The sequence below is a fragment of the Amia ocellicauda genome, chromosome 14 (genome assembly GCF_036373705.1).
Source record: "Amia ocellicauda isolate fAmiCal2 chromosome 14, fAmiCal2.hap1, whole genome shotgun sequence".
NCBI classification, from domain to species: Eukaryota; Metazoa; Chordata; class Actinopteri; order Amiiformes; family Amiidae; genus Amia; species Amia ocellicauda.
The window spans coordinates 16,861,739-16,879,530 of record NC_089863.1 but is presented as its reverse complement, the minus strand read 5'-3'; the positions used below and the strand labels follow the sequence as shown (position 1 = coordinate 16,879,530).

Here is a 17,792-nt window from a genome sequence, read left to right as displayed (position 1 = left end):
CTGCATCCAGGTCTGTGAAGGTAACATACTGCTGTACTTTTCTGATCATATGCTGAAGTCATGAATTAGATTAATTGTATTAGTTATACATCTGCATAGTGTATTATGAGCCATACACCAGAGCTTTCATTTACATACCAGTGTACTTATGAACAGTTGCTTACAACCCTCAGCTTCCTGTTGCCTCCTGATATAGACAATGTCTTACTATATAGTGCCCCCTAGTGTGACCCCACATCTCTAACTACTTGACCAACAACTTCATCATTGCTCACACAACATACAGATAATATGCTTGTGAAATAACATAACAATCATCAATGGACAGAAAGGTTATTACTAAATATTTGTTCTACTATCTGACAGTTTATATCAGCAGCAGATAAATGCCAGGGGCTTGTTACTAGATCAATTTACTTATAATGTGTACTGTAATTAATAGTTACACAGCTTTCATATAGTGATTGTGATGCAGGAGAGGGCCCTGTCAATACATCATATCTATTTTCTTTGTTATTACGGTTGCTGCACAATTGTGAAAATCAGCTCTGGGTAGGCCAGGTTCAGTACAGTTTCTGTATAGTCCATTTTTAGAAAAATCTTTTATTCCAAGGCAATAAAGAGAACAGAAGACAAAGAAGTCCATGATAAATTTTGGGGTTCATCATTGACATCATGTAGGTAACCAGGGAGTCATCTATAAGATAGCATGTTCTTTAGAAAAACTTTACCCTAGTCTTCCTGAACGGCCATCTCCGGAGCACATACTAGAGTGGTATTATGGACAATGGTTTATTGACAGTGAATGCTTACTATAGAAAATAAACATTTCAAACCTTAGCTATTAAAACATTCATAAGTATCACAGAGATAGTACTGTACATCATCAGTCCTGAGACTGAGGGACTTTTACAGATTAAAACTAATTCTATTATGTAGTTGTGTCCGTAAGAATCTTTCAATCTCCACTCACAGCAAAGGCTTCATTTGAGAGAGTTATTCTGCAAAATTACAGATTCCAATGGAAAAGTTTGTCAAAGCAGAAGCTTACAAATCAAGGACTCTACATCAGCATGAACTTTGACCTTTGACACCACCTAATATTTACTCCTATGTCAGTATGACAACTGAGTTCACAGAAAATAGGGAATCTGGCATTACGCATGACTTGATGACAGAGCCATAACAGAGTCCAGGCTGCCTTTAAGTAAGCAGAGGGAAGCCGCTCACAAAAGCAGCCATCAGTCATCATTGAACAGCCTTCAGTGTGTCGGCTCTGAGCTCCTCGCTGCTCTACACCAGTGTGGGGCTCACAGACAGCAGCGCCTGATCTGTGACTGACGGCCCTCACACCCTGAATGACTCCCTCTGGGGCTGGAGAGACTGATCTGAATCTCACTGTTATTACTCTCACGGGCTACTGCTCCTGTTGCCCCCCCACAGAGGATCTGCCTCCTTCAGTCTGTGGGACGGACAGGAGAGATGATCAGTGGGGCTGCGTTTTCACCTCCATTATTGAGACCAGGGCTGAAGTATGGATAGAGTTTCTCTGTGAAGGTGTCAGTGAAAGTGTAGATATGAGACCTGGCCTCCACATTGTAAAAGGAGACCTGCCCCCCCTCATAATCCACAAACACCCCCACAGTTTGGGGCTTCAGGCTCAGGGGGAGGAGTAGGGAGTTGCTAACAAGAGCCCTGTATTCATTCCCATTCTTCAGCCACACAGTCCAGTAACCACGCTTGGGGCTCAGTGTAATCCGCTTCTTCCTGTTGATGGATTGTTTGGCGACTCCTAAAGCCCAGTCAGTCACACCCCCCACCTCCACCTGCCAGTAGTGTCTCCCTGAACTGAAACCCTCCTTTCCCAGGACACAGGGACATGGATCAAATCTCCTTGGATTGTCAGGGAGAGCCTGTCGTTTGTCTCCATGTCTCACTTGTTTCCCATCCTCAGACAGGATGAGACGGGGATGAGCTGTATTGGGGTCCAGAGTCACATCCACTGTGGAGCAGAAAGGAGAGAAACATGAAGAAAACAGACACAGCAATTGTGAAGAAAAGAGGAGAGAAAAGTAGGCAATTCACAAGGTTTCTTATGGATTGAAAATATAAACATCTGATATTTGAGATTACGAGGTATTATAGAAGATCCCAGTGCTGTCCTAACAGAAGAGCCCCAGTCTGTGTTGTATGAGCTCCTCTCCAGGTGGGGACACTGGGCTCACAGGAAGCTGTGCTGCTGGACTGAGTGAATATTGCTGATGGTGCTGCTGTGGACTGGGCTCAGGTCAGCTGGGATTCCTCAGAGCCACTGACCCCCATGGAAAGCAGCTTGAAGAGCTGTTAGGGCTTCATTCAGGAATACTGGAGCTCTAGTTCCCAATCCAGCTCACACTGAAAGACTGTGTTTGTGGAGCTCAGTCAGTCCTGTAGTCAATGAATACAACAACAGGATGCAAACTGCAGAAAGAGAATACTACCTAAACTACTGCATCTTTTGTTGGAGCTCAAGACTCACATGTCACCTTGCAGTCTTTGCGTCTCCTTTTTTTTTTTTTTTTAAGATATGAGATTGAAAATGCAAACTATCATGAAACAAATGACAGATCAGGCCGTGCTGAGGATTTCTACATGGCTCTCTTGCCTGTATGAGCTGCAGAAGAAAAACCTGTAAGCAAAGGGATAAAATAAAATAAAAACAAAAGAAGAGCAGCACAACACAGCTGTCGTGGAATGAATTAATAGAACGTATTAAGCCCAGTGCTGCACTACCAATACATATTTTTACAATGCAATAAGCTGAATTAATATCAGTAATTATAAGAGAGAAAGGGGGATTTTTGAGCTCAGGAGTTGGACTAATTCCCTTGGCGGATGGGAAAAGGAGATGGCGGCCTACAGGCAGCTTTGTTAGACAATGCAGTAGTGTCCCATCCCGCTCTGGGTAGTATTCTCAACTTGAAAGATAACTGAGGAGTTTATACTATCCCCAATGCCTAGCATTGCATCTCATCAGCTCTGCCTAGTATACTCTCTCTCCATCCATGAATGAGAGCAGGAAAAAAAAAAAAAAAAAAAAAAAAAAAACACCTGCACACTGCTGGATCGTCTTCAGCTCTGGCGGGAAAAAAAAAAAAAAAAAAAAAAAAAAAAAACTCTGGTCAAACAAAAAACATGGTTTTCAGGAAATGTATAAATTAAACACTGAAAACTGCAAAGTCGACATGCTTTAATCATGGCCAATCTTCCATTACGAGTAATAAACAACAAAAATACAAAACAGAGGGGAACCCAACGAGAATTACAAGAAAAACAAACCCTTATTTGTCTATAATGTCTCAAGAAAACAATTTTAATCCCCCAGTAAGAATTAAACTCACTGATCTCTGGCAGCTCCTCAAGTCCCTCCCTGAGTCTCTGCTCCAGCTGCCTCCAGACAGAGGTCAGAGGTCACAGTGACGTCAGACCAGTCCTTGGTGTGTGGAGGGGGGCGCAGGGCTGGGAGACTCTACAGCAGGAGAGAGGAGACACTCATCATCATGGAGGGGTCAATAAAGGTCACTGTGAATAAAGTGATGACACCGTGCTGACCTGTAGGAAGTGGATGTGGTCCTCAGTGTGTGAGAGCTGCTCCAGCTCAGTGCGTCTCCTCTCCAGCTCAGTGATCTCCTGCTCCAGCTCGTCAATGAGCCCTTCAGCCCGCCTCTCCACCGCTCTCTGCTTCTCCTCAATCAGCTCCAGCAGCTCAGCCTGGCTTCTCTCAATGGAGCGAACCAGAGCCCTGAAGACCTGCTCACTGTCCTCAGCCTCTCTCTGGGCTCCAAGCTGAGGGGACACAGGAACAGAAATCATAAACAAAGTTCAGTCAGATTACCTGTGATTTCACTAGGAGATTAATGGTACAAAATCAGCTAAATATCAGCAACAATCCCCACTCAGTAGGGTTTGATCAGGACTCACTCTGCTGAGCTCCACCGCTTGTCTGATCTCCTCCACCTTCTTCAGTCTGTCCTGGATCTTCTGTTGCACTTCTGCCTCAGTCTCCCCCAGCTGAGCCTGTGGACAGACAGGGGGACACAGACACTCCAGTCACTGCTGATGGCTCACTGACACTGCAACAGTGCAGGACCCTTTCTAATTGTAGCACAAAGCATAATTTATTTATTTAAAATTTTCTCTGAAGGCTATATGCATTATCTTCTATACAAACTGCAAAGAGTTTGATAACAAAAAATCTGTATGTACAGGTAAAATGCATTAAATTTAAAAAAACACCTTCTTCCTTCTGCATTCCTTCCCCAAGGAGACAGTACTGTGTCCGCTGTGGTCTGTCTCAGTGCAGAACTGACAAACACAGATCTGGTCTTCTCTACAGAACAGCTCCAGGACTCTCTGGTGCTTCTTGCACAGCCTGTCTTCAAGACCGCTCACAGGCTCAATCAGTTTGTGTGTCTTCAGTGTTCCCACTCTCTGATGTGGCTCCAGGTGAGTCTGGCAGTAAGAGGCCAGACACACCAGGCAGGATTTCACAGCCCTGAGCTTCCTCCCAGTGCAGATATCACAGGGCACTTCTCCAGGCTGAGCAGAACGCTCCTCAGGAGGGCTGAGCCTCCTCCTCTTGAAGTGCTCAGCAATTTCTGCAAAGCCTGTGTTAACATGTAGTTTAGGTTTCCTTTTAAACCTCTTCACACAAATTGGGCATTCGTACAGGTCTTTGCAATCCCAGTACCCTCCAATACATGCCTTACAGAAGTTGTGCCCACAGGGAGTGGTGACTGGTCTGGTGAATATATCCAGACATATAGAACACAAAAACTGCTCCTCACACAGGAGACTGCTGGGGGAAGCCATTCCTGCATGTCTGCATGGAATTAACATTGGGTACCCAAACATTTTGGGAAGAGTAAATATAGTAAATTTGTACAAGTGCTAGATGTTAGCAGTGTCTTGGGTGATGGTTAGAGGCCTCAAGGCTGGGTATTACTGTCAAGATGATGAAGAGGAAGAGTTTAAATTGCAAAGGTTTGAAGTGATGTACAATGTATTGGATTTGTCATTATGATTTTAAAAGCATGTGCCAGGACTCGCTGTCGTAAAAGGTGGTAAAGATTAAAAAATAGAGTTGGGGAATACAGAGACAGGTTACACTATGTTTGGGATATACAAACTCCTTATAATTGCAAATTGGATAATTGCATTCTGTTTTATTGTACAGCAAACAGCTGGTCTCATTTTTAGTATTACAGTATGAAGAATGAAGATTAATGATTCAGTATACTACAGTTTTTCACGCTACAAAACTTTTTTTTTTTTAAATCAAGAAATGATTTTACAAATTGATAAAATTAACTATGTAGTTACATTTCAATTCCAGAGAGCTTCCCTTATCGTTAGATTTGTCTGCCATTTTTTTCCCCTCACAGTGAATGGAACGTTGCCTGAACGTGAAGCATGATGGGATGCAGTATGCACTGTAGTGAGCCCTGGTTGTATACGGCATGGCTGCATCCAAAACAGCATACTAGCATACTAAATGTACTGTTTTGACGTACTATCATCATTAGTAGTACGTCCAAATACACAGTATGAATATAATAGTATGCGAAAAGTACCCGGATGGATACTTCTTCCGTTTCGAAAACGAAGGCTGCATCCCAAATCGCACACTTGTCCTTCCCTTGCAGGGCGGAAGTACTACCATGGCCATCTTAAGGGGTGTCCCAAACCCTTAGGGAGCGAGTGAAGGAGCCTAATCGAGCCGTTTGTGCCCTTCATGGAGCATTATAATGGTCAAAATTAAATCTTTAATTCATCAATTAATTAATCAATTCATAAATTAATTCAATTAATTTGTCAAATCGTAAATTAATTAATCAATTCATAAATCAATTAATTTATTGCAATGTTTGCCAAGTGATCTTTCAGTTTCATTTGGCAAATGATCTTTCAATTTAATTTGGCAAACGAACGTCTTTTTAATGCTTGTCAATCACCCGAGGGGGCGGGTTTTGTCCTTCTGGAGGCACCAATCGCACGCAGGGGGCGGGTCCGATCGATGACGTTGTGATTGTGGGCGGGGCCGCTGGGAGGGACGACTAGTGTTTTGACGTTTGACCCGTGATGAGTGCTTTAAAGTCTCCTAAGTGAATGTTCAAAAATCATATGTAACACAGTGCTGTAACCCCATACACATTTTTTTCTCAATTTATACATTTATTTTAAATTAATTCCAATAATTCAGTCATATAGACTACACCTAATTAGGACAGCTGTCTGCGTTGGGAGGGTACTTTACTGTGTATGTGCTGGTGTAGTGGATAAGAATCACAACTGTGAACCTGGGGTTGTAGGTTCGATTCCAAACAACAGAGAAGTTATTATGTAGGTGTTGGATTTAAATGTATATATAGCTCTGGAAAAAAATGAGACCACTCCAAATCAGTTTTAGGTGGTCTCAATTTTTTCCAGAGCTGTATATTTTTTCTTCCTGGAGTTAAATAGAACGAAATAAAATGATTATATAATCATGATTTAAATATACGATTAGAAAGTTCAGCCAAAAAATGTTTCGGCAGCTATCATTTAATTAATTACTGAAGTAGTATCCTATTAAACTAGTAGGTGATATAACGAACAATGCATTTCAAAATTATTATTATTATAATTACTACTATAATTAAATACAGAGACAGATGACAAGCAAAGACTGCGTAGGTACTTTTTTGGTCAAAGGTAAAGGCGCTGATGCTGGCGCTGAAGTGAGTCCCATTGAGCGCTTTAGCTTCACCTGCACCCTCCTCACTCTAGTACACACTCTGTGACGTCAGCACAACGTCACGCAAAGTGTACACTTGTCCAAGGCTGTAGGAGCGAGTGTGCGATTTGGGGCGCTGCCGAAGAATAGGAGCACTGGACACTTCAATCCCATAAGGCCGTGTGTAAAAAAGGGGGCGTGTCTGATGGCCATTTCATGTCTGTGAAATTGGTGGACAACTCCATTTTCAAATTGCAAACAGTAAAACCTGTACAGATAGGCTAGGTATGTTAAGAATTATTTATAGGAGTGTAAATAGTCGTGAGATATTTTACATTTACCGCAGTGTCTTTTGTTAACAGGAAGTCATCATTAAGGGACAATTTGATTACATAATTAGTGTCCACATTTGTGTGTTGTTAATCTACAATCTTTAAGTACATACTTTAGTGCGTAGTATGTAGTTTTGGACACAGCCCATATTGTGGTGAGCGTAGCAAGCCATCCGGGTACTTTTATCATACTACAAAATGAATATACAATGTCCAATATGCATACTGCATACTACTGAAATGTTAGAATGTAGTACGTGTAGTATGCGGTTTGGAATACAGCCACAGGGTAAGGTCGCGTTCGTGAAGCACAATTCTGCGCAGTTCTGTTGTGACGTAATTGAGATGCGCTCTTATCCATGCGCATGTATCAGATTCCCCATTATAATTGGGGGGGGGGGGGGGGGGGTTGAAAAAAAAAAAACAGTACACTATACTACAGTTTCACACAGTAGATCCACTCATTAAGCACAAACACTTAGTCACACATACTAAAGCTACGTAACTGGAAAGTTTCACGTCCATAGCTTTAAAACTATAGGTGAAGAAGCAGTTTTAAGAATCGGCAGAGACGAGAAGATCCGATTCCAAGGCACTATATTGGCGTCTATACGCAAACTCATACACTCACCGCATTTCACCATAACCTTAGTTTTGCGTTTCCTACCCCGCATTACGAGCCCCGACAGCAACTGGTTTGAAGTGTTTCAGCTGCCGAGTCAGATTCACGAACCAATACGATTAAAGTCATAGCAATTGTACGTGTTTTCAGCGAGCATGGAATCATATTTCCCGTGAATCCTCGCGTTTGGACAGTATTGCTACTTACTGTGTGTTTAGAGCCAGTGGATCCACAAAGCAGAGACAACTCCGTCTCCCTCCCTCTCTCACACAGGGCCAGGGCTCTCGGGTGAACAATAGAGCAGAAAGTTGCACAGCTTTTCCCAGCTGCGAAGTCCCTCTATCTAGACAAGATAGTCAACTCCGCCAATTTCATGTTCGAAAACCCATCTTTCCTGGAGTGGTGCATTGTGGGATTACAATGAGTTCTTTCCTATCCATCATATTCCTACATACCATGATGCTTTGCGCGCATTATGGGACGAACTTCCGGTTAAGTGGAGATGTCTTCCAGTATTTTAAATAACGAAATTAGTGGGGAGCGCACTAAACTAATAACATACAAAAAAGTCATTACTCTACTATCGAAGGATGGTAAGATGATACGAAATGGTGTCTGTTATGAAAAAATTACACTTGTATTTGAAAAACAGTAATTTCCATGTATTCTAACTTCTAGTGATCAAAAATACACGTAATATAGGATTTATTATTTATGATAAACAGTTAAATCTAAGTTTTGAATATATTTCATCCAAAAGGATCGGATGTCAGTGAATGTGCTAGTGAAGACCTGTATGAGATTAATGTTTAGCGAAGATTGTTTCACTTCACTGAAACAATACTTAAGAGAAACAAACAACGATCAGTCCGAATAATGCAATATGTGTGTAAGTATGTGTTGAAGTAGTAATTAATTGTATTGTATTACTTTGTGGACAGCCTTCAATACAGTTCTTGTATGGATAATGTACACCCGTTTCATCAGTACCATGTCAGGATAATTTTTATTTCCATTAAATTAGAATGTTATATAGGCCTATGTATTTATATGTTTAACTTTATATCTCCATGGAGAAAACTCACATTTAAGAAAAAGATAAACAGATTAAGCTATCTGTTTTAATCTGTCTTTTTCTTTATGTCAGGCCAGAAAAACATATTTTATATATCTCGAAATTTTTTAATCACCATGTATCAAATACAGATTATTGCAGTTGTTTGCTTATCTTCAACAGTTGGTGAACAGTGGCATGTATACCACAATGGATTCAGACCTTTGGTGGAAACTGGTAAAATAGCCCTGTCAGGATCGGGGCTGTAGCAACAACACAGTAGAATAGTTGTGTCAGAATAGTTTCCATATTAACAATGTAATAGCACAGTCCTGTCACATTAGGGGTGTCAGTTAAGGTACAGTTCAGTCTCAGAGCAGCAGGGCTGACATATTGTGTAGCCTTCTGTCCAACAGTGCGATCTGAAAACACACTTCAAGGGAGACGCTGAATAATCCCATTAATGAACTATGACATGGACTGGAGCACTGGACTCCATAACTGAGCAATCCAACACAAGGGTGCAATCTGCCCACACAACAACTTTTTATTGACTTTGAATTGTTCAAAAGATAAGAAACAACAATCATTTTCAACAGTGAAGAAAATAATTATCTAGGTTACAAAGAGTAAATAATGTCAATCATCAGCCCTGAGACTGAGGCATTTAAATGCTTTATTACAGGATCAAACACTGAAAACAAAGTTTTACTGACTGAATTACCTGACAGAAATACCATCTCCACTCACAGCAAAGCCTTCATCTGAAATAGTGTTATTCTGCAACTAATTTATTCAATACCAAATGTTCTTTAAAAACTGTGTGATAAACTTCTCACTGCAGCTCCATATAAATCAATGGATGGCAGTGATATGTTTACACAGCTCAAATCCTGATAAACCAGTAGAGTTTCATGAGCAGCACTGGTCACACTCGATGAGTCGCTGAATTACACCGTTTCAAATGGAGGCTGTGAATACGCTCCACAGCTGAACACATCGCACTGTGAAAAGACACTTCCACCTCCAGAACCACCTGACAGAGACACCAGCTTCTGTCTCGGCTCCACAGCGGGCTTGTGGGCCTGAAACCCAGCTGTGCTCTGGGCAAACGGAAGAGAACAACTGCTCTACACCAGTGTGGAGCTCACAGACAGCTGCGCCTGATCTGTGACTGACGGCCCTCACACCCTGAATGACTCCCTCTGGGGCTGGAGAACACTGATCTGACTCTCACTGTTATTACTCTCACGGGCTAGTGCTCCTGCTGCCCCTGCTCCTGGGCCATGTTAACCACATAGGCTACATAGGCTGCAGCCTAGGGCCTCTCTTGTTTAGTGATTGCCTTTCTCTGAGTTTTTGTCCTGCAAATATACCCATACCTATTGTGCCAAATTTTTGCTATTTGGAAAGCTGTGCAAGCAGTGATCGGCTGAATGATCTTCATTGTGAAACTGAAATATCAGTAAAATACACAATTTTCGTGATGAACTACTTCAATTGCACTGCACAGTCACCACAGAATATGTTTATTTTACTTAAGGATAAGGAACTCCTTACTGTTTTCCCTGTTGTGGATATTGCTTTCAGAATATATTTGACTTTACCTGTCACAAATGCAAGTTGTGAAAGTCTTTTTCCCAGCTGGGATTGATCAAACATAAACTCAGGACCTCAAAGGATGAACTGTGGCTTAACCACTTTACTCTGATGTGTATAGAATATGATCTGGTACAGTGAGGGAAGAAAGTATTTGATCCCCTGCTGATTTTGTACGTTTGCCCACTGACAAAGAAATGATCAGTCTATCATTTTAATGGTAGGTGTATTTTAACAGTGAGAGACAGAATAACAACAACAAAATCCAGAAAAACAAAAATCCAGAGGGAAATAAGTATTTGACCCCTTCGACTTAGTACTTGGTGGCAAAACCCTTGTTGGCAATCACAGAGGTCAGACGTTTCTTGGAGTTGGCCACCAGGTTTGCACACATCTCAGGAGGGATTTTGTCCCACTCCTCTTTGCAGATCCTCTCCAAGTCATTAAGGTTTCGAGGCTGACGTTTGGCAACTCGAACCTTCAGCTCCCTCCACAGATTTTCTATGGGATTAAGGTCTGGAGACTGGCTAGGCCACTCCAGGACCTTAATGTGCTTCTTCTTGAGCCACTCCTTTGTTGCCTTGGCTGTGTGTTTTGGGTCATTGTCATGCTGGAATACCCATCCACGACCCATTTTCAATGCCCTGGCTGAGGGAAGGAGGTTCTCACCCAAGATTTGATGGTACATGGCCCCGTCCATCGTCCCTTTGATGCGGTGCAGTTGTCCTGTCCCCTTAGCAGAAAAACACACCCAAAGCATAATGTTTCTACCTCCATATTTGATGGTGGGGATGGTGTTCTTGGGGTCATTCCTCCTCCTCCAAACACGGCGAGTTGAGTTGATGCCAAAGAGCTCGATTTTGGTCTCATCTGACCACAACACTTTCACCCAGTTCTCCTCTGAATCATTCAGATGTTCATTGGCAAACTTCAGACGGGCCTGTACATGTGCTTTCTTGAGCAGGGGGACCTTGCGGGCGCTGGAGGATTTCAGTCCTTCATGGCGTAGTGTGTTACCAATTGTTTTCTTGGTGACTATGGTCCCAGCTGCCTTTATTAACTTCATTAACAAGATCCTCCCGTTTAGTTCTGAGCTGATTCCTCACCGTTCTCATGATCATTGAAACTCCACGAGGTGAGATCTTGCATGGAGCCCCAGACCGAGGGAGACTGACAGTTATTTTGTGTTTCTTCCATTTGCGAATAATCGCACCAACTGTTGTCACCTTCTCACCAAGCTGCTTGGTGATGGTCTTGTAGCCCATTCCAGCCTTGTGTAGGTCTACAATCTTGTCCCTGACATCCTTGGACAGCTCTTTGGTCTTGGCCATGGTGGAGAGTTTGGAATCTGATTGATTGATTCCTTCTGTGGACAGGTGTCTTTTATACAGGTAACGAGCTGAGATTAGGAGCACTCCCTTTAAGAGAGCTCCTAATCTCCGCTTGTTACCTGTATAAAAGGCACCTGGGAGCCAGAAATCTTGTTGATTGATAGGGGATCAAATACTTATTTCACTCATTAACATGAAAATCAATTTATAACTTTTTTGAAATGCGTTTTTCTGGATTTTGTTGTTGTTATTCTGTCTCTCACTGTTAAAATACACCTACCATTAAAATTATAGACTGATCATTTCTTTGTCAGTGGCAAACGTACAAAATCAGCAGGGGATCAAATACTTTTTTCCCTCTGTGTATGTCATAGGGACTTCACCTTTATCATTCAGTGAATTAAGGAGGAAAAGCTGGAAACGTATCATCGGTAAGTCAAATATTTTTAATGCTTTACATTGACCTCACAGAAATCAAAATGTTTAGATTGATTGTCATTGTGTAGCACACATTTCTGCAGTTCTGCCCAGATCTGCACATCTCCGCCAATGGGAGCGCTGGGATTCTGCAGATCTGTGCAGAACTGCTGAAATCTGCAGTACATGCACACGACCAAATGTCAGAGTTGCTGTCATTTGTTGGTCCTGCCCTTAAATGTGTGTAATTACCTAATAACATTACAGAGGCTGTCGTGCACTGGTGGTCATACTGGTTGTTGCCAGCTTAAAGTGTGGTACAGTGCCATGCCACCGCCTGTACTTTAAAAAATGTATGGTGGTGTCTTTCTTGCCGTTTCTGTTGGTCTACCAGGAGGCTACAGGCTCTCATCACTGTAACATCAGTACCATTAATTGCCTTTACACCGGTGCTCACTGTTCGCCGAAACTCATCTGCACTTTGTTTCTTTTATTTTTTCCCTTTTTAAAAAGGGGCCTCAAACTGTTCATAGTCTAGGACCACAAAATGTCGTAAACTGGGTCTGTCTTTGACCCTCTCCTGATAAGGAGGCAGAGCTATATTGAACCTGTAGAATAAAAGATGTTAAAGTCCACTATTAAGGATTATTTATTGGAAGACCATTCATAGTATTTACTGATTCATATGTATTCACAGCATAAATAACGTGTGTTTCAATACAGCTTCAGAGATGAGGTTGGATGCATAAGCCCGCCCTTGTGTGTGTTCTACACTTCTGTCTCCGGAAGTTTCTGTGATGAAGACTCTTCTAATCTTTCTCAACTCTGTCCTTAAACTGCCCTACAGTTTCTACAATTTATATTGGTCAGAAAATGTGTCAATTCTGGTGACAGGAGCTGCTGAAGAGTCGTCTCCTGGGTTAATGGCTGGAGGTGTTGGTTGTTAATCAGCTCTTTGCCATGTCTGTGTTCCCATTCATGAAGCACTGAGACTCAACACTGACACACAACACCCTGTCAGACCTTCTCATTCACACCTGAGAAGTCGACTCAGAAGCTGATTTTGATGTTAGAAACACAATAAAAAAAACTCACCCGCATGCCTGCGCAGCCTGTGCAGCTCTGAAACAGAGAGCACACAGCATTAGAGACTGACAGGACATGATGAAAGAGCATCATTCATTAGCCCAGAACTTTTATGGAAGAGTTTATGGAGATTATATTATTGTTGATGTATGCATCCAATTCTCTAAATAACAGTACGTGTATATTAGTATATAACTAATATTCATTTTTGAGTTTTAGTTTTTTTTTTAAACCTATCCCCTTTAATTCAGTGTAATTATGCCCTAGTTATCCATGAACTTCATTTAGCATGAATTGTTCAGGAACAATCTCTTGTGCAATATATCTCCTGGCCAACCCGCCCCCCCCCCCCCATCACACACACACACACACATATACATATATATATATATATTAGAATATAATTAAAGGACTAGTCACACTAAGATGCTGATCAATTGCTTTTAAGACCCTTTTGATTTGAAGTCTGAATAGAAACTGAAATGAAATTTCAAGAACACAGGAACGCTCTTCCCTTTTTACTCCCCTCTGAGACTGTGCTTAAACACTGTATAGGCAATTCTCTAATTTCAATAAATGATTTGACCAATGGGAATACTGAATACTGTCTCTACAACACAGCAAATTTAAGCTTGACTATTTCTCTCCCTCTACCTCTCTGTGCAATGAACTGAGGTAAGAACTCAGCACTGATCAGAACACAAACCTCTCTCATCCAGTTTCTTCAGTTCCTCCTTGATTGTGGCCTCGATTCCAGTCAAAGCTTTCCGCATGGAGTGAAAACAGGAGTCGCTGTGGAAATCAATGTCATCCCTGTCCATGCTGTGCAGACGGGTGAGCAGGGATGGGATTCTCTACAGCAGGAAGGAGGAGAGAGAGTCTTTAGTGCAGCGCAGAGTGCAGACTGGGCCTGGGGAGGGAGGTGGGCTCTACCCCAGAGACTGGTTATTAATGGCCCATTTCACACTGAACAGCAATAACGGTTTTAAGCTGCCATTGTTGGAGACACTCATCATCATGGAGGGGTCAATAAAGGTCACTGTGAATAAAGTGATGACACCGTGCTGACCTGTATGAAGTGGATGTGGTCCTCAGTGTGTGAGAGCTGCTCCAGCTCAGTGCGTCTCCTCTCCAGCTCAGTGATCTCCTGCTCCAGCTCTTCAATGAGCCCTTCAGCCCGCCTCTCCACCGCTCTCTGCTTCTCCTCAATCAGCTCCAGCAGCTCGGCCTGGCTTCTCTCAATGGAGCGCACCAGAGCCCTGAAGACCTGCTCACTGTCCTCAGCCTCTCTCTGGGCACCAAGCTGAGGGGATACAGGAACACACAGAAGAGCAGGACACAGTGTCAGTGAGACACACAGACATTCAAACAGCTGAGGGTGAGTTATTAGCTGTGACCTCACTGGGAGCTGAGACAGCATCAGACACATTGTGTCCAATCAGCTCTCTTCCTGTGTGGGAACAGTCTCCCTGAGAGAGAGCAGTGCAGCCCTGAGCCCTGCAGTCTGTGAGAGAGAGAGCAGTGCAGCCCTGCGGTGCCCCACTCAGTAGGGTTTGATCAGACTGACAGGACTCACTCTGCTGAGCTCCACCGCCTGTCTGATCTCCTCCACCTTCTTCAGTCTGTCCTGGATCTTCTGTTGCACTTCTGCCTCAGTCTCCCCCAGCTGAGCCTGTGGACAGACAGGGGGACACAGACACTCCAGTCACTGCTGATGGCTCACTGACTCTGGGCTCCAGACACCCCCACTGACACTCAGCACAGAGTATTCTAGAACAGGGTCCTGCACTTTCTAGATGTAAAACTTTAAAGTTTTGATAATATACAATATCTGTATTTACAGGTAAAATGCATTAAATTAAAAAAAAAAACACCTTCCTTCTGCATTCCTCCTCTAAGGAGACAGTACTGTGTCCGCTGTGGTCTGTCTCAGTGCAGAACTGACAAACACAGATCTGGTCTTCTCTACAGAACAGCTCCAGGACTCTCTGGTGCTTCTTGCACAGCCTGTCTTCAAGACCGCTCACAGGCTCAATCAGTTTGTGTGTCTTCAGTGTTCCCACTCTCTGATGGGGCTCCAGGTGAGTCTGGCAGTAAGAGGCCAGACACGACAGGCAGGATTTCACAGCCCTGCACTTCCTCCCAGTGCAGATATCACAGGGCAATTCTCCAGGCTGAGCAGAGCACTCCTCAGGAGGACTGAGCCTCACCTTCTTCATCTGCTCAGCCATCCCAGCAATGAAGGTGTTGACACGAAGATCTGGCCTCCTATAGAAAGTCTCCTTACACAGTGGGCACTGGCACTCAGCACTGCTGTCCCAGTACCCTCCAATACATGCCATGCAGAAGTTGTGTCCACAGGGAGTGGAGACTGGTCTGGTGAATATATCCAGACATATAGAGCACTGGAACTGCTCCTCAGACAGAAGACTGCTTGGGGAAGCCATTCCTGAGGACACAGGAGCAACGAGAGAGACAGTCAGAGGAGGAGATCAGCAGTGTGTCAGCAGAGCACACACAGATACACAGACACACACACACACATGAACACAGCTGATATATAGGGTCACACTGACACTGATCACCACCCACTGTGAATACTGACACGTGTTACTGACTATAAAATATATCTCCAGCACACTGAAGAACTGCATTTCACCCTGTGTTTCAGTGTAAACAATTTCACTGTCTCACTGTGCTATGGTACTGTGCCATAGTTTAATCCTGATACCTAGAAGAACAGGGTCTGATAAGAACCAGTTTTCACCAGCAATTTGGACTTCACACATCGTACAAACCCCCCTTATATTAAACATTACGTATGCTTTAATTTTCCCCAGTTTAGACATATATGGTTCTTCCTGAGCAGTTGTCACTCATCACAGGACAGACATGTGGGTCTGTTATCTTTCTCTTCTGTCTGGTCTGCATAAAAGTGCCTGTAGTTTGTAACTTCTTTGAGACTCTATGCTGAGACCTTGTTGCTCTCCCAAGCTGGCTTGTTAATAAAACTTTCTGATCCTGGATCACTGATTTCTGAGACTCCTTCTTCTGGTTCTTCAACATGAAGACAACTAGAAACAGTGATGTCAGTCTGCCTTGAGTGTTCAGGATTAGTGCACATCAGAAACACTAAAGGGAATAGAAAACGAACCCTGCTTTGTACACTTAATAAACAATACTACATAAATCATTTTGTAATACATGACACAAGTAGTCTCCAAAAATATGTCTATAAGCAAAACAGAAACTCCTGTTGAAAGAAACCCAGAGAGACTCTCACAGTTGAGGACACACTGACTCAGTGTCAGCTGTCACTGAGTGATCACTTCTCCTCACACAGATATGTAAAAACATCATCAACTTTGACAATTTACCAGCAGAATAACTACTTCGCTGGGCTGAAGGTTGTTTATTTTCCTTAGTAACAGTTTATATTTTGGGTGGTTAATGCTCTTCTTGACCAGTGCAGAAATGTGCTGTGAAAGTATCTACAGTGGCAGGGGGAAATGTACACAGTTCACATTTGATCATGTTTCAGTCATGTTGTAATATGAGGCCTTGATGAGGAAACTGCAAAGTCACACAGAACTATTTCCACATAAGGAGGGGGAGGCAGGTTCCACAGTTGCAACTCTCCTTCCTGTAACATTTCTCAAAGGCAAGGTGTATAGATCCAAGTGCAGGCTCCTAGTAGCAAAGCAGAAAGGCAAACAATCCAAGAGGGGAAATCCAGAAGGGAAAACAGGAACAGTTAAGGGTCGCTCGATCAGGCAAACAGGTTAAACTGGGAGATCCAAAAGAGGTGGTCAGGGACAGGAAAACAGGAGTCTAAACATGGTAGGTAAACAAGGAAGAATGCTCAGAAATGTTTCAGAAGAGAAGATAAGACTTAGTGATTATCCAAAGGAACAAAGGGGTTTATATACTGTGTTTAGGGAGAAAGGGATGACTGGGTAAAGGGTGAAAGACCAATGGGGAGAGGGGAAAGACAGAACAAGTGCACGTGAATAAAAGGAATGTAATGTGACTGAGTGATCCGGGAACTGAGAGAAAGAAGCACAGGGATTAATACTCGGGAGAGAGAGTCCTCTGGTGGTGAGCTGAAGGAATAGCAGGTGAGACCGTGACATTTCCAAACACTGCAAATTAAAACCAGTAAAATCTGAAGAGGTTCCAGAAAATCCTGAGCAGAGAGATGATCATTATTAGTCAGTTTGATCCATTTGTGTAACTGAAGATTTTTCATCTCTTCCGCTTAGCAACTATTTAAAATAAAAAATAACTCTCACACTTATTTAAATATAATACATATTTAAGTGGATGATTTCTCATTGTTAGTTAATGTTTTTTATCAGGTGATGTAAATTACCTTGATATAATCAGCCCTGGCCTGACACTCCTCTTTTACCAAAGTGAGGGCCAGTGCGTCCCTCAGCCTTCCTTTACACACAGCACTCGGCCTGGTCAGCAGCAGGAGTCGTCAAATTTTCCACTGGCTGTAAGAAACTGTGCCCCTTGGAAAAATGGTGACCCCTTCCTTCGTGATGCATGCAGATTGGAGGGGGACACACTAACAGTAAAAGTTTGGGCATTT

At 42.8% G+C, this 17,792-nt stretch overlaps 1 pseudogene; it reads right to left on the bottom strand.

Annotated features, from left to right (window-relative positions):
* Nucleotides 1-587: 587 nt before the first annotated feature.
* LOC136767951 (E3 ubiquitin-protein ligase TRIM39-like) lies at nucleotides 588-15,642 on the bottom strand (annotated as a pseudogene).
* Between the last annotated feature and the right edge of the window lie 2,150 nt (nucleotides 15,643-17,792).